General features: G+C 44.8%; 1 protein-coding gene across 5 annotated transcripts in view; it reads right to left on the reverse strand.

The window, feature by feature from the left end:
- Positions 1 to 24,560, reverse strand: part of ACVR1 (activin A receptor type 1) — a 248,157-nt gene that overhangs the window by 58,647 nt on the left and 164,950 nt on the right. Inside the window, exon 2 of one of the 5 annotated variants that reach the window (XM_053259710.1) lies at positions 5,554 to 5,693. The exons of the other annotated variants lie outside the window; for them this stretch is intronic. The gene's annotated coding sequence lies outside the window, so the exon portion shown is untranslated. The remainder of the gene's footprint in view (positions 1 to 5,553; positions 5,694 to 24,560) is intronic. 5 annotated transcript variants of the gene reach the window in all.

Here is a 24,560-nt window from a genome sequence, read left to right on the forward strand (position 1 = left end):
GTCCACAATTTGATGGTGGATGAGGGAGCTGACCTGGCATGTATAACAGAGACCTGGTTGGGGGAGGCGAGTGGTCCAGTATGGGCTCAGCTTCTCCCTCCAGGTTACTTTGTCATGGAGCAGGACAGGGGAAGTGGCTGTGCTCCATAAGAATACCATCTCTCTTACCAGGGCCCCTGTGAGACAGCTGACTTATACTGAGTGCATATTTTTGAGGCTGGGAACTAGGGATAGATTGGGGATTCTGTTGGTGTACCATCCACCCCGCTGCCCAACTGACTCCCTAACTGAGATGATAGAGCTGGTAGCGGAGTTGGTGTTGGAATCTCCTAGACTTTCGGTGCTGGGGGACTTCAATATCCACTTTGGGGCTGGCTTGTCTGGTGCGGCTCAGGAGTTCATAGCGGCCATGACAACTATGGGCCTATCTCAACTAGTTTCTGAACCAACTCACGTTGCGGGCCATGCACTCGATTTGGTCTTTTGTTTGGATCAGGGGGGTGTTCCGTGGCTGGGGGATCCAGTGGTTTCCCCATTGTCATGGACAGACCACTACCTGGTTAAGGTTGGTCTCACAGCCGCAATCCACCCCTGCAGGGGTGGTGGACCTATTAGGATGGTCCGTCCAAAAAGGCTGCTGGGCCCAGTGGGATGTCAAAAGGCCTTGGAGGATTTTGACGCTGGTGCGGCCGGTGATTCTGTCGATGCCCTGGTAGGAACCTGGAAGAGGGAACTCAGCAGGGCAGTAGACACGATTGCTCCTAAGTGTCCTTTCCGACCTGCTGCAAAAATGGCCCTTGGTATACTGTGGAGTTGCAGGGGCTGAAGCAGTTGGGGAGGTGACTAGAGTGCCAAGTAGAGGGGAATTCTGTTCAAATCTGACAGGTTCAGCATGTGACCCATTTGAGGACTTATGCAGTGGCGGTGCACACAGCAAAAAAGAGATTCTGGTCTGCGTGCATTGCGGCTGCAGGTTCATGCTCAGCGGAGCTATCCCGGGTTGTGAGGAGTTGAGTTTCTGCTCCTTCTACTTCCAATCAGTCCCCGGAGTTACTCTGCTGTGATGCCTTTAATGGGTTCTTCACAAATAAGATCTCCTGTATTTGGGCCGACTTGGACTCCACTGTTTCTGCATGGCCTATGGAAGAGGTGTCCAGCGATCCCTCTTGCAGTATTAGATTGGATCATTTTCAATCTGTGACTCCTGAGGATGTGGACCAGCTGCTTTGGGAGGTGCAGCCTACCACCTGTTCTCTGGATCCTTGCCCGACTTGGCTGCTTCTATCCAGTAGGGAGATTGTTGGAGCTGGCCTAGTTAATATCATAAATGCATTGCTGAGGAAAGGTAGGGTGCCCCCTTGTCTGAAGGAGGCAGTGGTCAGACCACTCTTAAAGAAACCTTCCCTGGACCCATAGTTATGGATAATTACAGGCCAATCTCCAATCTCCCTTGGTTGGGCAAGGTGATTGAGAGGGTGATGGCCAATTAGCAACAGGCAGTCTTGGAGAAAACTGATTATCTAGACCCATTTCAAGCTGGCTATGGGGTTGAGACAGCCTTGGTCGGCCTGATGGATGACCTTTACCGGGGAATCGACAGAGGGAGTGTGACTCTGGCGGTTCTTCTGGATCTCTTGGCGGCATTCGATACCATCGACAATGGTATCCTTCTGGATCACCTGGAGGAAGCTGGGGATAGGGGACACTGCTTTGCAGTGATTCCGTTCCTATATCTCGGGTAGATTCCAGATGGTGGAGCTTGGTGACAGTTGCTCCTCAAAATGGGAGCTGTTATATGGAGTTCCTCAGGGCTCCATTCTGTCACCAATGCTTTTTTCATATCTACAAGAAACCGCTGGGTGAGGTCATCAGGAGATTTGCTGCTGGATGTTATCAGTATGCTGATGACACCCAAATCTACTTCTCCTTTTCATCATCAGGAGATGGCACTCATTCTCTAAATGCCTGCCTACAGGCAGTAATGGGCTGGATGAGGAAGAACAAATTGAAACTGAATCCAAGCAAGACGGAGGTGTTCATTGTGGGGGCTCAGAATCTGAGGGGTGTGTTAGATCTTCCTGTGCTGGATGGGGTTACACTCCCCTAGAAGGAGCAGGTGCGCAGCTTGGGAGTACTCCTGGACCCAGGCCTCACCCTGGTATCTCAGGTGAAGGCCATGGCCAGGAGTGCTTTCTATCAGCTTCGGCTGATTCGACGGCTGCGCCCATTCCTTGAAGAGGATGACCTCAAAACAGTGGTGCATCGGCTGGTAACCTCCCGGCTTGACTACTGCAATGTGCTCTACGTGGGGCTGCCTTTGTACATAGTCTGGAAACTTCAGTTAGTTCAGAATGCAGCAGCCAGATTGATGTCTGGGGCAACCCGGAGAGACCATATTATGCCTGTTTTGAAACAGTTACAATGGCTGCCAATACGATTCTGAGCAAAATACAAAGTGCTGGTTATTACCTTTAAAGCCCTGAATGGCTTGGGTCCAAGTTATCTTAGAGAGCGCCTTCTTCTACGTGATCCCCACTGTACATTAAGATCATCTGAGGAGGTCCGCCTCCAGGTACCACCGGTTCGTTTGGTACTCAGAGGCAGATCTTCTCTGTAGCTGCTCCTGGGCTATGGAATGCACTCCCAGCAGAAATCCACAATCTTAACTCTTTGTTGACCCTCAAGAAAGCCCTTAAAACCTATCTGTTTGGCCTGGCCTTCCAGGGTTTTAAATTAATTTTAATTGTTTTAATATTGTAGCCTGGTTTTCAGGGTTTTAATTGTTCTGATGGCTTAATTGTTTTTATGTTTTAATTGTTGATTGATGTTTATATTTATATTTGTTTTAATTGCTATTGGTTTTAATGGTTTCTGTTTTAATTGTAAACCACCCTGAGCCATTGGAAGGGCAGAATAAAAAGCAAATCAACAAACAAGTGTTGTCATGGGCAACTGTGCCCCCATTGGCTGGGAAGAGGGAATTTCAGCATGTATTCAAAGGGACTGGGAGGCAGAGAGAGAGAGAGCCCTTATAGTGTGCTTCTCTTGAAGATGATACATCAGGAGAGGAGGAAGGAAGGTTTCATTTTGCCGTTTTCTTTTCTCAGCACGGAGTGCTGTGCTATTGCTGCTATAACTATCTGGTTTTGCTGGATCTCAGATTGACAGAGACAGAACTTGGATGCCTGCTTTCCTTGAGTTGTGGTTTATTTTGTTTATGACAGTGTTGTGGTGAGAAATTGACAGCAGCAGCAGCTGTGTGTGTGTGTGTGTGTGTGTGTGTGTGTGTATGTGTAATATTTCTTGGTGATGGCCGAGATGAGCTCCAAGTCTCGTCTGGAGACTAACTTATATGATGAATATTTATATACCGCTTTTCAACAAAAGTTTCCAAAGTGGTTTACAGAGGCGGGGAGGGGCTCCCTGTCCAAAAAAGGGCTCATAATCTAAAGAAAAAAACTTTACAAACATCAGCAACAGCCACTGGAAGAATTTTATGTATGTATGTATGTATGTATGTGTTTGTTTATTTATTTATTACATTTTATATCCCGCTCTTCCTCCAAGGAGCCCAGAGCGGTGTACTACATACTTAAGTTTCTCCACACAACAACCCTGTGAAGTAGGTTAGGCTGAGAGAGAAGTGACTGGCCCAGAGTCACCCAACAAGTCTCATGGCTGAATGGGGATTTGAACTTGGGTCCTAGTCCGGCACTCTTAACCACTACACCACACTGGAATGCTGTATTGGAGATGGATAGGGCCAGTTGCTCTCCCCCTGCTAAATGAAGAGAATCTCCACTTTGAGAAGGTGCCTCTTTGCCCACTTAGCAGGGGCCTAACTGAGCAAAGAGGCTTATCAAGTGGTGGTACCTACATCCCTACCTACCATTCTGCCCATCACTTCACTCACTGCTCTGCTCTGCAATCTGCATTCTGCATTGCAAGTTTTACACAGTATTTGCAAAAGTAGCATAACAGACAAGATGGTACAAAGTCCTTGATGCTTACTTGGCACAGAAGATAGGGTGCAACCTTAACTTACAATTTCCACACTTCTTAGAGCACAACTGAACACTGTAAACACCTTACCATCTCAAAAAGGAGGTTTTTATTGAATTTTGAATTTCTCATTTTTCAGAAAGGCACTATGTTACATCAGCAATGTGCATCTGTGTTAACGCTTTACTTCTGTTAAATTTACAGCACTGATATTTGAGCCTCAACCTCTCTTTAAAAATACACAGGATTATCTTCTTCAGCTTAACAAAAATTAATGGCATTCATCTATTAGGAAACAGACTAATCCTTCAGTGGGGGAAAAAGTCTTGAACACCAACAACTATTAGCCACGTTGGCTAAATCGGATCTTAATGTTCCAAGGCAGTATATATCTCAATACCTTATTCTGAGGACATACCATGGGAAGATAGTTAATAATCCTGCAGTACTATTATACTACATTCTGTTCTCACAATTTTGCAGATGAATGTTCAAAGTGAATAATGCCCACAAAGAAGGGGTGGTAAGAGCCCTCTATCAGCATTCGTGCAGTACAGTAATTTTTATAACAGCCCTGTATTAGTATAGTAGTTTTCACCAGAATCCTGATTCAGTAAAAAATAAACAGAATACTGCAGAAAAAGTGTTGGAAAGGGTTCTATACTTTACAGTGTTCCTCTTGTAGCTCTGAAGACACCACTGGGCTTCCCATCACTTTCCTTCCCTTATAGAGAGACTTTGCATAGGCACATAGGAAGCTGCCATATACTGAGTCAGACCATTGCTCTATCTAGCTCAGTATTATCTTCACAGACTGGAAGCGGCTTCTCCAAGGTTGCAGGCAGGAAACTCTCTCAGTCCTATCTTGGAGAAGCCTGGGAGGGAACTTGGAATCTTCTGCTCTTCCCAGAGCAGCTCCATCCCCTGAGGGGGGAAATCTTAACTGTGCTCACACTTCTAGTCTCCCATTCAAATGCAACCAGGGAGGACCCTGCTTAGCTAAGAGGACAGGTCATGCTTGCTACCACAAGACCAGCTCTCCTCTCGACATCTTCCTGGTTGTGTGCACAGTCCACACATTGCGGGGGGGGGAGTACGGCTGTCTCTGCACGAGGCCAGGTGCAAATGATTCATCTTCGATGTGGAATCTTTGCAGAGGTCTAATTCTTTACATGTTTATAAATATCTATCAAGAGATCTCCACTTTCCATGGGATACTGTGAATAAATATCAGAATTATATGATTACAGAGTATGTACTGGGAGGTTATTCCTCTCTCTTTTTAATTTAAGCAAAGTTCATTCATTTTCACCTCCTCCAATTTCCATTATTCTACTCCCCCCCCCACCTGCTGTTTTAAAAAAGAATCTTTCCTCCCTCTCTCTCACCATTTTTAAGATGATGCTTTCATTACGTTTTTCTCTATTTTACTGAGACCTTTTCATTAGTTCCCCCTCCCTCAATAGTCCCAACATCCAGATTAGCGCTCTGTGGATGTGCCAGATTTTCCATTGTATTGGGGGGGAGGGAGACACAATCTGAGAATCATACCTTCCTTCTTCTGCCACTTGTGCTTCTTACTGATCTCTCTGAAAGTCCCCCAAGCTCAAGGACATTATTTCAGGATGCACATGAAAGGAAGGATCACTCAAAATGCTGCTTGCCCCATTCCATGGTGGCAATGGAAAAACCTGGATTAGCAGCAAAAGATTATTATTATTATTATTATAACTTTTATACCGCCCTTCCAAAAGGCTCAGGCAATTAGTCTGAATACTGGCCAGTAGGACTTGCTCAGGAGTAAACATGCAAAGAACTGTTCTGTTATACAATGGCTGTAGACACAAGAAACTCTGCAAGCCAGTAATCTCTGATCTGAGTGAAAGTTAGTCACACAACGAAGTTGGCTATGGTGGCTCAGCTGTACACAGTTCACTCAGGAGTAAGGAAGACAACCACCATATTCATTGAGAGGAAAAACCGATTATTTCCCAGAGCAATCAAGCCACTTGATATGCAATGTACCTTAATTTGATTACCCTGATTTACTGAGGACTTCAAAGTCTAATAACTCAAGAAATTAACAGAATTTAAAAACACAGACACGGAATGCACAGTCCACAATGAACTTGAGCTTCTGGGCACATTTACAGGGACTAGGAAGAAATTAGGTTACCCTTGGTCACATTTATGTCAATGACTATGAAATCAACTTCTTTAAAAGGTCAATTTTCAAACTGCTGATTTTCTTGGTCATTCCTCAGTGGATCTGCTTGGAATTTGGTAGCACTTGACACCAAGTTACTCTATACCAAGTTCTAGGCAAGTAGGAAACGTGGTTTGGATTGTGAGACAGACAGAATATTCACAGCATATAATGGCAGAATGCAGTTTTTACACAGGTACTAGTGTGCCTGTGCAATACTGCAGTAATGCATCATTGTATTTCTGAGAGAGAAAAGCTATCTACGTAACAATTCTGAGATTACCAAGGGCTCTCTCCAAGATCAGGTGCACAGTTTTGAAGGCACGTGCCTCCTTGGACAAAAGGTCAAAGAGATTTGACAGTTTTCTAATCAATTTCGTTTCCAGACAGCCTTCATTTCTCACAAGGCTGTTTCAGCCACACAGCAGGAAAGCAGGGATGTGCAAACTGGTTTTACGTCGAACCAATTCTGTGCAACTGTTCAGGGTCAAACTGAACCACCCCCTGTTTGGTTTGACCCCGGATTCGTTAGTGGGTTGTTGTTGTTTTACAAATTTATTTATTTATTTATTTATTTATTGCTTGCTTGCTTGCTTGCTTGCTTGCTTGCTTGCTTGCTTGCTTGCGCTTACTCCCTCTGGGGGAGTTGTCTGAGGTGACGGACCTGGACCGATTCGGGTCCAGTTCAGATTCAAACTGGACCAGCCGTTCCATGAACACCCCTACAGGAAAGTGCTATAGCTTAGGAGGACAATAAGCTGGAAAGCTGACAATAAGACTATGCTATATATTTTCTTCTTAAAGTAGGAAGGAAGCTGGAAGCCACCCAGGGCAGCAGGGAGGTACACTGCCGCCCAAGGGGCACTTAAAATGGAGCGTCAGTGAAGGAAATATGGTAGGAGGGATAAGGACACCCTCCTTCGCCCTTAAAAGGTATGCCCCCACCACCACCTTCGAGCCACCCTCCATCAGTTCCATCCACATCCCTAACAACATCTGGGGATCCAACACTGAGGATCCCTGCTCTAGATCTTGCTGAACTACAGCACCCATCATCCCCAGCCACAATAAATTGTAGCTAGGGATGATGGAAGCTGTAGTTCAGCAACATCGAGAGTACCACAGGCTGGGAACCCCTGCCTTAATGTTTCACAAAAATACAGTAAGTTGCCTAATACAGAGTCAGACCATTGGTCCATCTAGCTCAGTATTATCTACACACTGACTGGCAAAAGCTCTTTCACATTTCAGGCAGAAGTCTTTCCCAGACTACCTGGAGCTGCCAGCAACGGGATGTGGGACCTTCGGCATGCAAAGCAGATGCTCTGCCACTGAGGTACGGCCCCATCCCATCATTTAGTTTCCACTAGACACTTTGGTAATGTAGTTCAAGAAGACCACATAGGATACTGGGCATTATCTTTAATACAGATCTGAACATTCTTCGTGCAGCTGCAGTGCTTGTGTTCATATGAATGTAAGCAATGAGTACATCTGAAGTAAGGTTCTGTAGCTCTGAAGTCCACACACTTCACCTCTATGAGGAATGTCTTTCTACCTCTCTCCTCCCCTGGCCCCCCAAAGATCATGTCAGTGAATTCATCAGGGATCTTCTAGAGTTCTGTTTGGCTCAACTTCCTACACGGCACTGTTTGGTTCTGCTTCCTGCAATGTTTCTATTTGGGAAAGAGACAGAGACCTTGAGTGGGTTCTCCTTCTGAAACTTTGAGTCAAAACATACAAGTGTGAGATTTAGAGTACCAAATCTGCAATCCTCCTTTCCCCCAATTCATCATTTTGTCTGAACAGCACAATTAAGAGAGCATTAAGGACTCAGTCTGAAAGAACTGCAAAATGAGCATGGCCAGTGTGTTACTGGGTAGAGAAAAGGCAGGGATCATTTAAACTAACATGCACACCAGCTTTCTTTTTTCTTGGCCAAGAAGTTGTGCCCTCTCTCTCACCTCCCAAGCTGCAGCCAAACATAAAGGGCACTTACACCAACCAGATTCCAGGCTGGCTGCAGCTCAAACGAACAGACTGGCTCCTAATAAACTTCTCCATTGCCTTTTGTCCATTTTTAGCAAGAACCTCAACAACCCTTTAACCTGCGACACTATAAGCCCAGAAGGCAGCAGCAGCATGCATATATGAAGGACATGGTATTCTAGCCACCAAGCTACTTAAAATGTGTTAACAATGTGTTGCATTCACACTTACAGAAGAACTGCTGCCATAAATAGAAGGCAGGAATATTTCTAGCTGATGGAATTTTTTCCCCTCCTCTTTCCAAGAAGTTACCAGTTGCCATCTACCACTTCTTGAAAGCTTAATGCAATCTGAAGAGGGATTTTTGAAGAGAAGAGGCAATGCAAGGTACACCTTACTTTTAAGCCAGCCCTGCAAAAAAGGAACAATATTGAGGGAAAACTGCATTTCTTCCTTACAGGTGGAAGACAGTACCAAGTCCAAGGGACTGACTAGGCATTCTTCTCAGCAATGCTCTTCCCATGTGATTAAGGACTACTATGTGGTACAAAAGACAGATCCCCAGATTGTCATATTATAACACTGGAAGAGAAAGCAAGGATAAGATATGGATGAAGTGTCACTTCATGAGGGGCTGCTTCCTGTTTTCCTCACACAGACCTTAATAGCAGCCTCTTTTTCCTCCACTATTATTTCAGGGACCAACTTGACTGCAACTGTAAGACATTTATTCCTTTTCAACAAATGTTCTCAAAGCGATCGACATAGAAAAAACACATGAGATGGTTTCCTGCCCCTAAAGGGCTCACAATATAAAAAGAAACACAAGGTAGGACACCAACAACGGTCACTGGAGGGATGCTGTGCTGGGGTTGGATAGGGCCAGTTGCTCCCCCCTGCTATACATAAGAAAAATCACCACTTCGAAAAGGCACCTCTTAGATCCATTAGCAGGGGCTGAAGCTTTTAAAATTAAGGTTCCTAGAAAACCAAGTCATGGGATGATACTCTGACTGCTCTCTCTAGCTATTTGTTTCTCAGTATCCTCTCCTCTATCTAAACTCTTTGCTGCTTGCAAGTACTACCTATGAATGATTTAACCAGCATGTAGCCTGTCCGAGCAGTTGGGGCTATAACTTCATGCTATCTACCCAGCAGCTAGAGAGTTAATAGGTAAAGTGCGCTGTCCAGTCAGAGACGACTCCTGGCAACCACAAAGCCCTGTGGTTGTCTTTGGTAGAATACAGATGGGGGGTTACCATTGCCATCTCCCGTGCAGTATGAGATGGTGCCTTTCCGCATCTTCCTCTATCGCTGCTGCTCAATATAGGTGTTTCCCATAGTCTGGGAAACTATGGAGCAGTCACTCCATGGTCTGGGAAACATACCAGCGGGGATTCAAACCAGCAACCTCTGGCTTGCTAGTCAGGTCATTTCCCCACTGAGTCAACCGCTAAACCCAAAAGCAACACTGAAAATGCCAACATTCCAAACTTTACCCTATGCCTTAAGCACATACACCACAGTCCTGTTCCCCACACCACCTCTATATTTCACAACAGCAGCAAATGGAAATTTTCCTGCAGTTCAGCTGGAAATGTGTTTTTGTCTATCTTATTGCTATGGAAAAAACTGGATAATTTATAGTGTGACTCAGATGCACAGCTGTTCATTAAATATGTCCACCAAAAATATAAATATGAGCAGGGAAGGACAGTATAATGTCTTTGGAGACAACAAGCAAGCCAACTGAGTGGGGGCGGGGGGGGTCCAACCACCACACAGTCAGTTTAAAAAAGAGGTTGCAGCCTGTCCCCAGAGTGTAGGCCATCTGCTAATATGACAGCCCAAGCCAAGAATACATTGAGAGAAATCTAAAATAAACATTTGCAGAGTAGTTGGCATCCATTTCCCCCACCACTCTTGCCTCACACCTGAAAAGAGCCTCTTTATGATGAAAAATTGATTGGATGTTTTGGCTTATAGGGACAGGAGATGGCCGAGGGGAAAGGGGATTCTACGTTCAAGTTCCCTTATATATTAGCACATTAAGAACTTAGTACTGTTGCTACCAAGAGGTAGTTATTCTAGACCTCTAATAAATAAATCTGCAAGTAGTATTTACTCAGACAGAGCCATCAGACATAAGGAATTGCCCTTGAATTTGTATCATTTCATAGTTCGCTCCCAGGGAGAAGGTTCTAACTGGACACTTCTACCATGTAAATATGAAAAATGTTTTTAAGAGATATGGGTGTTAAATAAACCACCACTTGTCTTTAATTTCATTCATACTAAGAGGTGACATTTGTCTAGTGCTTTTTAGTAATCAAGATGCTTTACAAACTCTCAGTAATCCTTACAACAATATGGGGAAAGGGGCCAAGGCTGGCACAGAAGCTCTTTTCTCACCTGTAGAGCACACCCGTGGAGAAGGGGGCGGGGTTATGGGGGGCGAGCCCCATCTCAACCACCACAGTCAAAGAGCAGGACAGACTACACACACTAGCAGGGTTCCCAGACATGAATGTAGGTCCCAAGCATGTTCAACAGTACCCCGGTCGAGCCCTTTCTTGAATGCATGGAAGCAAGGGGCAGGGCCAGGAGATTAAACCTGATCCCCCTGCACACATTGATGTGCACGATGTGATCCACCGATGTGGATGAAATGAGAGAACAGAGGAACAGCGGGTTAAGTGGCCCACCTCAAGGCCAAGGGGAGATTTGAGCCAAGCACTTCACGGCTCATACTCTACTACTACATCAATGAGCTCTGATCAATCACATCTTCGTTATTTCAATTCAACACTCTGTATGAACAATTACTTTCTTACACTGGGAGTGCCCTGAACCATGACCAGGACATTTTGATACAGAGTTTTGAATTAATTCAAATCTCTGAATTAAGAAGCCTAGTTTCAACAGTTCCCCACGCCAGTCTCCGAGTTCTTTGCAAGTGGTAAAGGTCTCACATGGAAACCATGCAGTAGAACCCAGTATATAGCAATAGCAATAGCAATAGCACTTACATTTATATACCGCTCTATAGCCGGTGCTCTCTAAGCTGTTTACAATGATTTTAGCATATTGCCCCCAACATTCTGGGTACATATACATTCAGTCATGAGGAACCAACTCTCTTCACCATATGTCCATATGAAAGACACTTGTGTACTCCTCCCACATAACAGCGTACATGTGATATGCATCTATTAACACAGCTTTGTAAGCTAACCCACAGATGCTTATTCAAATTTCTATTAGCCTGCCTGTCCAGATATAAAAGAGATTAATCATAATGCAATGCTGTGATGGCCTGAAAAGAAATCAACCCTCTTCCAGTTTTTTCCTTTCTAGGTGGTCTAGAGACAAGTGATACTGGCCATAGGGGACAAGGCAAGTGGCTATTTACAAGCCTGCCTTGTTTTATACAAGCAACCCAATACAAGCAATAGTGTAAACTACAATTGCTGATCGGCCATATTTTCAAACAGTGTTTTACATCATTTAAGTAGCTCATGCTCTTGAAAGTCAGGGGAACTTTCATCCTTCGATAACAGTAAGGAGTCTTTATTCATAACACACACCAGTTCCCCATGATTAACTTAAAGGTAAAGTTGTGCCGTCAACTCCTGGTGACCACACAGCCATGTGGTTGTCTGGTAGTATACAGGAGGGGTTCACCATTGCCATCTCCCACACAGTATGAGATGATGCCTTCCAGCATCTTCCTATATCGCTGCTGCCTGATATAGATGTTTCCCATAGTCTAGGAAACATACCAGTGGGGATTCGAACCACCAAATTCTGGCTTGCTAGTCAAGTCATTTCCCCACTGTGCCATTAGGTGACTGATGATTCAAAAGAACTTATAGCAGCTTACTTCAGATTAAAAAAAAGTTAATGTATCCGCTTTTGTAAAGTTGATTGTGGACAATTCTGTGATGTACTATTATATGTCTTTGAAAGCAGAACACAGTTTAGTGCAGGGCGAGGGGTCAGAGAATGGCCAAGCTGAGAAGAGATGGTAGAAATCACTAGGATTAAATGACCAAGCCAAGGGCAGTGTAACTTCACAATTGTCATGGGACAAAAATGGCAGTTGTAGCCAAGCTGTAATCATAGGCTGCTATAAGGGTCAGTTATTGCTACAAATATGGCTCCATGAACAGCCCTATGCACACCATATGCAAATAAATATCTCTCAAAATGGTACCTCTGCAGCCTACTATATTTTTGTCAACATCCACCCCCACCATCCAAAGGGCTACACACATCGAAACAGAAAAATAATTAGTTTTGCCTCAATTTCAGCATGAAGTAGAGTGGTATTTTGCAAGAATTTAACTCTAATTACCTTGCCAAAACAGAAACACAAGTTTTTCCCCCACCACAAAGCCAGTATTGTTTTCTAGAGCCAACATTTCAAATTATAGAAGACTAAGAGGTATGGTGAAGACTTAAGAGTGAGGTTACCTCAGCAGCAATCACTCCTCTGTACACTGCCGCCACCCAAATATCTAAAAGTCTTTTTAGGACCCATAATTAGGAAAGACAACTTTATTTTTGTAAAGACAAAATTACAGTCAGACTAAAGAGGTAGTTGAAGGTATTGAACTTTACTGGAATGGAAGGAATCATTTCACTATCCATCAAAAGCTCTTAAAACCATGCAGCTACTTTGCTTCCAACGAAGTCTATTAAGCCTTTGACTAAGAAGTCATAAAAATATTAGGTGGGTAAAGAAGCAGGAGGTGGAAAAAGAGAGACACCCACATTTACTTACTTTCATCAGAATAGTTGCAGAGAGAAGCAGGGAAGCTTTGATATCTGTCGACACCATGATGCAATTAAAAAAGGTAGGACACTAGTACTGTGTGACTGCACAAGGTAGTAAATGGTATAGTTTTTGTATAGCACTTTTGAGTGTGCAGAGCATTTCACATATATTCTATTGATGCAATCCTGACAGTGGCCCCATAAAGAGATTATCCTCCCAATTGCAGCGGAGGCTGAGAGCGAGTATTTTATTTATTTATTTATTTTTACATTTATATCCCGCTCTTCCTCCAAGGAGCCCAGAGCAGTGTGCTACATACTTGAGTTTCTCTTCCACAACAACCCTGTGAAGTAGGTTAGGCTGAGAGAGAAGTGAATGGCCCAGAGTCACCCAGCTAGTAGTATGGCTGAATGGGGATTTGAACTTGGGTCTCCCTGGTCCTCGTCCAGCACTCTAACCACTACACCATGCTTTGTTGCAATTCCCTCTTTCTATGTTTTAATTCACACAATAAAAAAGATCTGGAGAGAAGTATTGCAATAGATCCATCATGTGTATTGCATCACCATTATATCAGCTAATTCATGTTCAAGTAGTTTAAACATTATTTTACTAGTTAATTAACTAGCATCTCAAGCACAGAGAGAGAGAGAGAGAGGAATACACACACACACACACACACACGTAATATTTCCCTCCTACTCTAAGTAATCATGTGCCTGCCAAGAAGAAGAATTTATTTTGTGTGCAAACAAGTTGCATTGATTCTGAGTGATCTAAAAGCTTTTATTTGATAAAAGCCTCTCTATTCAGAACTGAAAGAAAGTAGCTTTTAAATGCAAAGCTGAAACACAAAAGGAACAAGGCTTTCCTGCCACCCATTGATCTCTGCAGCCCCCTCAAATGTATTTCTGAGGATAGGGAGACTCCCTCAAAACAGGGTGACATATGATGGTGGGGCTGAAGCAGGAATAGAGACATCCGAGGAAACTGGAAATACATGCAAGAGTGAAAGAGCTTTCCTTTTTGTACAAGATCACCTGACATCCAGACTAAATTATTCTTGAGTAGTCCTACTGAAATTAAGTAGTCCTTTAGACTATTTGCCAGGTAGTAATATTCTGTAAGTTAGTCTGGATGTCAGCCACTGTATTTGAGAAGTCACATCCTTTTTGCTGCTATCTGCAGCTGCTCATATTTATCACAACAGATGTGAAAAAAGCCAGACTTTCCATAGCACAGTCATGACAGGTCTAAACTATATATTTTGAGGCAGTTCCATTCTTGTTCACATCTCATGGCTCCCAAAGGAACTCAAACAGAAAAGAGCATTGGTCTTACCATTAAGGGTTCTTTTTCACAGTGTATGGAGGTCACCAGGTAGGATGGGTTGTGGACCCAACATGCTCCACAGACTGGACCAGATTCAAACTGAGAACGGGGCTTGCTTCTGGTGTTCAGAAGGTACCAAACCCCAGTTCTGGGACTGTTGGGCAGAGAAAAATCAGGTAAAGAAAGAGAGCACAATGACGAGAATGGAGTAAGTATATTAGATAAAAACTGAGACCCTGGGAGTCACTGCCACCCAAAAATCTGAAACCCGAAACCAAACAGTAAAAAAGGGAAGAGACACCCATGGGTGGGTCAGATGACCTCCATACACTTTGAAAAGAACCCTTCATGGTAAGACCAATGTTTCTTTTTCCACAGTGTAGGAGGTCATCCAGTAGAATAGGACAAGCCCAAGAAGTGACTAGGTGGGTGGAGAGGACGTAATTAAAGGACATTTTGCAGTACGGTGCATCCAAAGGCTGCCTGTCCCACCTGAAACAAAGCAATCTTTTAGTTTGCTTCCTTGTAGGAGAGGGTGATGGGAGGACCAGGTCAGTGCTCTGCATATTTTGAGTACCGGGGTGTGGGCAGAGAAAGTCACTGACACAGAGGCACTGTGAGTCAAATGGGCAGTGGTGCCCCCAGGAACAGCAAGTGCCAGGGACTCATAAGCTAATGCAATGCAAGCCCAAATCCACCTGGAGAGGGAGACTTTGGAAATGGAGCCTAGAAACAAAGGGTGAAAGGAAACAAAAAGTGAGTCAGAACAGTGGAATGCCCTAGTTCGCCTAATGCAGAAGCAGAGGGATGTCCAGGATATGCCAGTCCTCTCCTTAGGGTGAGAAGTAGGACAAAAAAGATGGCAGAACAAGATACTGAGAATGGTGGAAAGTCGAGCTAATTTGGGGTAAAAGGGTAGGGTTGAGCTTGAGAACGACCGAGTCCAGTTGGAAGAGGCAGGAGTCCTTTCTGGACTGAGAGGGCCCCCGAGCTTGGAGACTCTGTGAGACGAAGTTACTGCTATAAGAAAGAGGACTTTATAGGAAAGAAATTTTAGTGGCACCATGTGAATGGTCTCGAAAGGAGGGTGGGTTAGCATGTTGAGCACCTTGTTGAGGCTCCAGGAAAGAAACCAGTGAACTGTGGGTGGAGCAGTGTTAGAGGCTCCTCTAAGAAAATGACTAATGTGTGGGTGCAAGGTCAAAGAGTTAGGGGCCGGAAGCTTAAGGACCAAAGTGAGAGCAGAGACTTGTTGTTTTAGGGTGTTAGGATGTAGGTCCTGATCAAGGCCCACCTGAAGGCAGACCAGGACTTCTGGAATGCCCAAAGAAATAGGATTAAGGTGTTTCCTGTGGGCCCAATGCAAGTATGCAGCCCAGTTAATCTGGTAAATGCGACTGGTAGAAGGGCGATGTTAAGCCAGAATGGTATTTTGGACTGTGGAGAAATAGCCCTTTTGGCCTAAGGCCAAGCACTCAACTTCCAGGGGCAAAGTCAGAGCCTTTCTGGGTCTGGATGCAGAACGGGGCCCTGAGACAGAAGGTCTGACTGGAGAGGAAGGTGCCAGGGAGGGTGGATGGAGAAGGCTATCAGGTCTGAAAACCAAGGCTGCCGGGGCCAATTGGGGAGTGGGGGTGATCAGGAATCAGGATGGTGTTCTACCCTCATCTTGTGTATGACTTTGCCAATGACCACTATTGGAAGAAAAGCATTGAGTAGCCTAGAGGGCTTGTACAGCATCTGTCACCTCTACTAGGGGAGAGTGGAACCTGGTGAAGAACCTTGGAAGGAGATGGTTGTTTGGAGAGCAAAGAGGTCTATTATGGGCTGACCAAATAAGTGGGTCACTGATTGGAAGACTGCTGAATAGAGCGTCCATTCCCTTGGGTTGACTGACTGGTGGCTGAGTCAGTTGGCTTGGCTGTTGGCCACCCACTGAGGTGTTACACAGTGAGGGATGTCAGGTGGAGTTTGGCCCAGTGGAAGAGCAGTAGGATTCTGCCATGAAAGAGCTAGTGCCTTCCTAGAGGTTGATATGGGACTTTGCAGTAACATTGTCAGTGAGAATGGGAACACGGTGGTTATGGATGAGGGAGAAGGAAGTGCTGAAGGGCTAAGCAGACAGCATGGAGTTCCAGCCAGTTGATGTTGTAGTGGCTTAGGCTGTGTCTCCATTTTCTCTGGGCATACTGGTTGTTGTAGTGTGTCCCCCATTCTATAAAACTGGTGTCATTGGGATAATGATCTGAACTGGATCAGCAAGAGGAAGGACCTTGCATAAGGCAGAGGACAGCCACCAATGGAAGGAACAGTGAAGGCTTTCAGGGGGGGGGGGGGAAGTTTCCTGTGTGTAGAAGACACGATGAGGTCCTGAAACAGCAGAAGATATCACTGGAGGGGGTGAGAGTGCCATCTGGCCCATGAGGTGCATTCTATACAAGCAATCATGGGAGAGAAACTTCAGGTCTGCTGAGGGTTGTTTCAGAAGTGGGGATAAGCCAAGCCAGCTTCTCCCTCCGCTCATGGAGGAGAGAGAGAGACACAGACAGACAGACAGACAGACAGAGCCCCGCACGGTGTTGAAGAGTGCTTCAAGATGTTGGAGGGACTGCAAAGGACTTTTCTAGTGGTTGACCAGAAAGCTGTGAGACTGGAGGTAATGGAGAGTCAGACGCACATATGTCCTTGCCTGTTGGAGGCAGGGAGCACAAATCAGGAGATTGTCAAATGATGGTTGGATATCAGTGCTGCATATCCTCATGTGTACAATGAGCATCACCATGATTTTGGTGAACATCTGAGGCGCTGAGGATAGGCCAAATGGAAGGGCTCTGTATTGGTAGTGTTGAAGGTCATAACAAAACCTGAGGAACTTCTGGTGGGCAGGGGGGATCAACACATGGAGATGGGCCTCAGAGACATCTGAGGCATAAGAAATCATCGGGCCCAATCGCCTCCTTGATGGTCCATAGGGATTCTATATAAACATTTTCTTTTGAATGAAGCGGTTTAGATACTTCAGATCCAGGACTGCCCTCCATGAGCCACCCTGTTTGAGGACAAGCAAAAAGAAAGAACAAACACCTCATCATGGTCAATCCCTGGTCAATTCTAGGAACTGGTTCTATGGCCAAGATCTGAGTACGGTGAAAAGTGGCCTGACTCATCCAAAGATGTTTGGTCGGATTTTTGGATCTGGGAGAGACAATGAAATGTCTGGAGGAGTAGAAGAGAGGTCTAGGGAATAACAGTGGGAAACGGTGGAAAGGACCCAAACTGTGTTCCTTCTAACAGGGATTCCCAGATGCTGTTGACTACAATTCCCATAATCCCCAAGCAAAAGCCATTGCAGCTGGGGATTCTGGGAGTTATAGTCAACAACATCTGTGAATCCCTGTTAGGAGCAACACTGGACCCAACAGTCATAAGTGGAGTTGACCCAAGTATGAATGAAATGGAGAAATCTCCCCCCTCCAAAATAGTCATTGCTTACAGTTAGTCTGGGAGGAGAAAAGGCAAATGGATGTGAGACTGGGGATATGGCAAGCCCTTTGTTCCTCTGCTGCCACAGCTGACTCCATGACGGCTTGTGGGTGGAGTTGTAGTAAAGTCCTTCGAGTGGCCTAGAAGGACAGAAGGAAGGAGCATTAGATCTGAAATGGCTTGAGAAAGTCGTTCCGGCCTGGTGGCATTGCCTTTTTCTTATCACAACAGGGTCCAGAGACTCCTCAAAAAGCTTAGTGCCCTTGAAGGCTAAATTGAGCTTGGATTTAAAGTCAATGCTCCAGTGCTTAAGCCAGAGACATCTGTGGACTGTGACACCCAAGACCATGGCTCTGGAGGCATACTGAATGCAGTCCAAACTGGACTCTGCCATAAGAGCAGCAGCCTTAACCAGATTGTTAATGCCCTGCCTAAGCTTAGTGTTTTCCAGAAATATATGTTGGACATGATCCTTGGCCCAGAGGATGGAGGCCCGGGCAAAGACAGAGTTGGTAGCAGCTGCTCTAATTACAGTGGCAGAGGCATTGTGGGCCTTATGAAGCAGGAAATCACACTTCTCTTCTGGAATCTTTAATTGCTCATTGCCCTCTTTGTTTACAGGTGTACCTGAGACCAGCTGCGCTATTGGGGCATTGACAAGAGGCATGGCTATGACAGACATAACATCCTGCGTGAGGGTGTACAACTTTTTAGGGAGGAAACTCATGGGCTTGGACGAGACTAGAGCATTCCATTCAGCAAGCATGACATTTTGAAATGAGGGAAGGGAACCATGGCTGACTAAGCAGAAGAGGAAGGCAATATATTCTGATCAGAATGTAGAAAGGAGCCAAGAGATGGGTCTGCCCAGGCCACACCATACACAAGACAGAAGGTCATGTACAAAAAGCACCTTTTGGCTCTAAACATTTTGGCTTTAGAGAGGACCACCTCAAAATCTGCTGAGGTGAAGAGGAGAATGGAAATGGGGACATGAGGAGAGGTTTCCTCCAGGGAAAGTTCTCCCTTCTCCTTATCTGACATGTTGTTGGCACTAAAGTCCTCTGGATCAGATTGGACAGAACCTGATTCCAGAGGTAGCTGATCCACCCGGAAAAGCCAGGGGCAAGTGAGATCTTGGAGGGTGAAAAGGCACCTTAGAGCTGCTGGGGGCCAATAAAGCTTCCTCTCTCTATTGGAGGAATAGCATTCCTGCTGGGGTTCAAGTCCGGTGAGGTGGAAAAGGAAAGGCAAGTGAGGTCCCTAGGATTTCTAGGTGGAGGCATGGGAATGGCTGGGAGAGAAGGTGAAGGCATACGGTTAGAGTGACATTCCGTTGAAATCATCTCCTTCAGCCTGCGCAAAACATCATCTGGAAGAGGGGAAGGACCCAGTAAGGGCAGAGTACTCATGGGCACCAGTACAGAAACCAGAGGTGGGGGGACCTCTGAAGACTGTCCCATGTATGTATCAGGCACAACAGGGTCTGTGGCCCAATCCTCGAGCTCCTTCAGCTACGGACTGCCTGGCATAGCAGGATGGGAATCGCAGGGGGTGAGGCCAGCCCCCCTCTCCCAATGCAGGAGGCAGCAGAAATGAGCAAGCATCAAGAGGTTCCAAGATGCAAAATGGCACTTGTAATAGATGTGTGGGTCTCCTAGTGGGCAGTAAGTGGTGGGGTGGAAGCTGTTCACATACAGCCTGGACTAGCAGATGCTTGCTAAGACAAACAGCGAGCAGCTTGGCCTTCTTTTCTGGTACTTTAGAAGCAGTGTTCTCTCTAATTTTTCTCAACTGTGTGCGGAATGAGTTTTCTTCTGAGCAGCAGTATAAAGACAGTGTGTGCACATGTATATTCAGAGAAGGACACTCCTTCAAATGCTTAGTATTTTTGGAGGCTATCCTGTTTGCCTTCTCTGAGGTATGGTCCCTATCTGGCTGCACAGAGGGAGGGGGAGGTATGGTAGCCTCCTGAACAGGAGAGAGAAAGCAGGGCTATTTAGGCCATGGTAGGAGTTTCCAAAGCAGGGACTGGCCTCTGCCCTCCGGTCCCTTAGAGAGGGAACCGGCTAACGTGTCTCCGGTAAGGGCAACTTCCATCCAGAGAAATCTCAAAACAAAAAAAGGAAAGGCAAGGCAAGAGGTCTAATCAGCCAAATTAAACATTAAAAATGATTAACGTTTCAGAAAAATAAAAAAAATCAACTCCCTTCCCACCTTGGCACAATCTAGAGAGGGAAAGGGGTGAGAAACAAGGAGGAGGCAAGTCCAAACAGCGAAAGGAGACAGAGCTCTTTTGCAGTCCTATAACTTGGAGCAAGACAGGACCAGAACTGGGGTTTGCTGCCTTCTGAGCGCCGGAATCAAACCTCAGTTTGAATCTCGTCTGTGAAGCATGTTGGGTCCACAAGCCATTCTACTGGATGACAGAACTCTTAAGAGTTCTCAGCACCCTTACCCGACTATACTTCCCAGGGTTCTTTGGAGAAGTCAAGGCAGCTAAGTCAGTTTGAAAACAGTTTCGAAACCAGCGTAAACCCACTAATGAGGGAGGGAAATTTCATCATGGAGAAAGACGCAGATATTTTGATCTATAAGTTTCATTACTGGCATAAAGCAAAGATAAAGTGCTGCCTAGAAATACTTTCCTGAACATGCAATAGACATGTTTAGCATGCCTTATGGCAAAAATGGCAAAACAGAAAGAGCCAGACCAGATGTCCAGATACACCCAACAGCTTTTAAAAATTATTTTTAACTGAAAGACAGGCAGGGTCACAGAGTGAGAAATACAGGGTCCTTACCTTCAACTGCAGGTGAGAAATTTTTTTCCCAATTTTAGTTGGGGAAATGGCCCTATAGGAGAAAGGATTATGCTCCCCATGCTGATCATATTCAGAGTTAGAGACAACGCCCTCACCACAGCTACATTTGGGGGCTATTACTATATGGGGACTTCTCATGCATGTTCTGGTGCCTTGACTAGTTTTGTTCTAAGTCAGAAACTATACACACACTTGAGAGTTAAGTATGTGCAACTGAAATGAATGGGTCTTTACTGCAGGACTGAGCAGTAGGACTTGGTTTTTCATAACCTCTGTACAAGACCACCACACAACCAGCTCCTACACAAGACAGGTCTATACAATCCACACTGAAGCAAGCATTCCGACAAACCAGCTGCACTCTACTTGGGAGAGAGAGGGAAGAGAGCATTAAGCACAGTTCAGATGCACTCAGTTGTTATAAACCTGTCAATTTAAAGTGTGTGTGTGTGTGGGGGGGGAATTGTTCCATTCAGCTCACAAAACCATCACTCCACCATGACAAAAGACTGCAACACAAGAAACAGAGGGAAGAAAAATAAAGCCCATTGATAAAACTGAAGCAATTCCGAAATGCTGTAGTGGCACTGTCGAGGGCACCCAAGGCTTACCATGTGCTAGAGAATAAGACTAATTTCCTTGAAGGTTCTCGTGCTTTGTTTGCTATAAGAGTTCACAGCTCGTGAACATGGAATATCATTCAAAAGAAGAAATAACTATTACCCCCAAGTCATGATCTATTCTTTTCCAATCACACAACACACACACACACACACACACACACGGAATGGACAGAACTCCTCTTAAGTCACTTAGCAGGATTTCCCTCCCCCTCACACCACGCCACATTACTTTCATCAGCTCTGCAGCTGTCTCCTTGCACAGTTGGCACGGATCACTGCCAATATGGGACTTGTTTCCAGTGAAGACTGTATTGTTTTATTAGCTACTTAGGCAGTGCATGCACCATTAATGGAGTTTTTATCTCTCCATTTCCCTGACAGGGCAGAACCAGCCAGTCTGACTCTGTTGTTATCATTAGGAAAGCTTATGTTTTCCACTCACTATCTTTAATCCAAACATCTGGAATTATAACTCCTATCCTCGAGAGAGAGATGGGGGTGGGGGTGGGCTAGTACCATGTTTTGTTCTAGAGAACAGAAGTTTATGCTTTTGTACATGCACAATGAGAAAAATGATTCCAGCTAGCCAATTAAAAAATCCTAAGGTGGTGTGGTGGTGGTGGTGGGGGTTTTGCCTGTTACCTTTTGATCAGATTATCCACACACTCAAACACCCACACCAGTATTTTTTCTGCTTTATATTCTCAAAATACAAGATTTCAAAATCAAGGAGACAGAAGAAATGCAACACTTTAGCCTTCAGCACCCGCCAAGAAGTGTTCAGGAAGGAGGAGCCACATGGTCTTAGAAGACTGAGTAATGTTGTACAATAACATGCCAAGAACTTTAATAAGAGGAAATTAAAGAGCCCTTTCCTGAAATATTGTGTACATTAATGCGAAAGCAGTCTGGCGCCAAAGTAGCCAGTATACATGTCCCACTGTAACAGACAGCTGTCTCCAGTGTCACTTAAGTATGCTTTTGTTCGAATCCAGCCTCAGTGCCTCACAAGAATCAATACCGAAAAGAGCGGCACTCACATACAACCAGGAATCTTGATCACATTCAACCTGCTGGCCTATCTTCCAGGGAAAGAAGGCTTCAAAAAGACACACCCCGGCCCAATTCCCTAAAAAGCAGTCACTACAAATAAATCACTATCTACTGCAGCACTTATACCAGCCCAGTTCTATTAATGTTTATTCAGAAGCAAGCTCCACTGAGTTCAATGGGACTTATTATTAGGGAGCAAGTCTGTGTGATGTGGCAGCCTTAGGCTTACTAGGAAATGTCTCCTTCAGTTCACTGGGGCTTCTTTCCAAGGAATGCTATTTAGGAATGGATTGTAGAACATATTGATATGATGTTCCACCAACTGCTGCCTCTAATGCACTCCAGAATGAAAATACAAGGAAGCTAGATCTGCACTTAACCTTTGAAGTAGTCCTCCACATCGAGTTTCAGCTACAAGACGACATTTCAGCACAACCCAATGCTAGCACAACCCAATGCTTCAAGGAGAGACGTCTAAGAAAGCACTTAGAAGATTCCCCTCCCCCCATTGTTCAGCAAAAAATACCTATAGTCTCTAAGCCACAGTCCACTCTGCTCAGACATGAAGAAGCATTTGAGAGCATCGTGCCATGTTGTTAATGACAGGCTGTGTAACCCAATTATCTCGGTGGGCGTTAAAGTAAGCCTTTTCTTCTCGGTCCCTATCCCATTGTCCCACCCTACTGTGCCAGCTGTTTCTGACAGCCAAATTGCTGCACGTTAAGGAACAAATGCTGTCAGAAAAGGAATTTTCATTTGTGTAATGCATAGGCCTCCATGGACAAATTACACAGTTTATAGTCCTAGGCTACAGGAAGCTGCTTTGCTGTTGAAATGCTGCCAAGTACAGCTTTCCCCCTACTCCAGATGACAGATCACAAACAAACCTGAATGACCAGAACAAAATTGAGACCTGCATTTTCCAGAATTTATTTATTTTTAGTTCTAATGCTGAGCATCAGAATTGACAAAGATGACAATGAAGACATTGAAGTGGTGGATAACTTCTGCCTTTTAGGATAGACCATCAACAGTAAAGGATCCAGCAGTCAAGAAACACGCCGCAGACTAGCCCTTGGTAGGGTTACATTAAAGGCCTTAGAAAATATATTTAGATGCTGTGACGTGTCTACACCTACAAAGATCAGAATAATTCGGACCATGGTTTTTCCCATGACTCTATGGATGCAAAAGCTGGATTTCGAAGAAACAAGATAGAAAAAGCATTGATGCTTTTGAACTTTGGTGCTGGAGAAGACTTTTGAGGATATCATGGACAGCCAGGAAAACAAACAAATGGATCATAGAACAAATCAATCCAGAATTTTCACTCGAGGCACAAATGACCAGGCTCAAACGATCATACTGCAGACACATGATGCGAAGATCCAGCTCCCTTGAGAAGTCCATAATACTGGGGAAAGTTGAAGGAATGAGACGAGGATGACCAGCAGCAAGGTGGATGGACTCGATTACAACAGCAATGAATGTACCACTGAGACACCTTAAAGGCCAAGCTGAAGACAGATCATCCTGGAGAGAATCTATGTGGTTGCTAAGAGTTGACACCGACTTGATGGCACTTAATCAATCAATCAATCAATGCTGAGCTGCAAACCTAGTGCTCTTTACTAGATCTGTATCCCATTATTCCTTCAAAGGGTGTCAAGGTGATGCACATAAGGATTGTTCCATTTTATCTTCACAACTGCTTTGTGAGGTAGGTACGGCTGAGAGATAGCAAGTGGCTCAAGTTCACTCAGTGAGCTTCATGGCTAAACAGGATTTTAATCTGGACCTTCTCTGATCAGGTCCGACATCCTATCCACTCCACTCCACTGGCTAACACAACAGAATAAGAGGCTTAATTGGCATGATCCTTAAATACAGTCTTCCATCATGTGAACAAATAAGCTGGATGTCCAAAAAACAGAAATTCAAGTATTTTAAATCCAAGCAGCATAACATTGCTGACATGCTTCCAGAGACAAACTTAATTAGAAGGAAAATCCTGACTCTCACATGTGTAAGAACTGCTTCAGCATTGCCTTGATAGGAATTCTACTGTATGACTCATACACTGCTGATCTATAACACCTGTAGGGCAGCCACACTGGTGTGTGCAAAGGCTGCATACAACTGACAGGCAGTACATTCAGGACAGGCAAGAGAAACTACTCAACACTGTATGGAACTCACTGCCACAAGATGAAGCAATGGCCACTAGCTTAGGAAGCTTTAAAAGGGATGAAGTAATTGGTATAGTG

Source organism: Hemicordylus capensis, chromosome 1 (genome assembly GCF_027244095.1).
Source record: "Hemicordylus capensis ecotype Gifberg chromosome 1, rHemCap1.1.pri, whole genome shotgun sequence".
NCBI lineage: Eukaryota > Metazoa > Chordata > Lepidosauria > Squamata > Cordylidae > Hemicordylus > Hemicordylus capensis.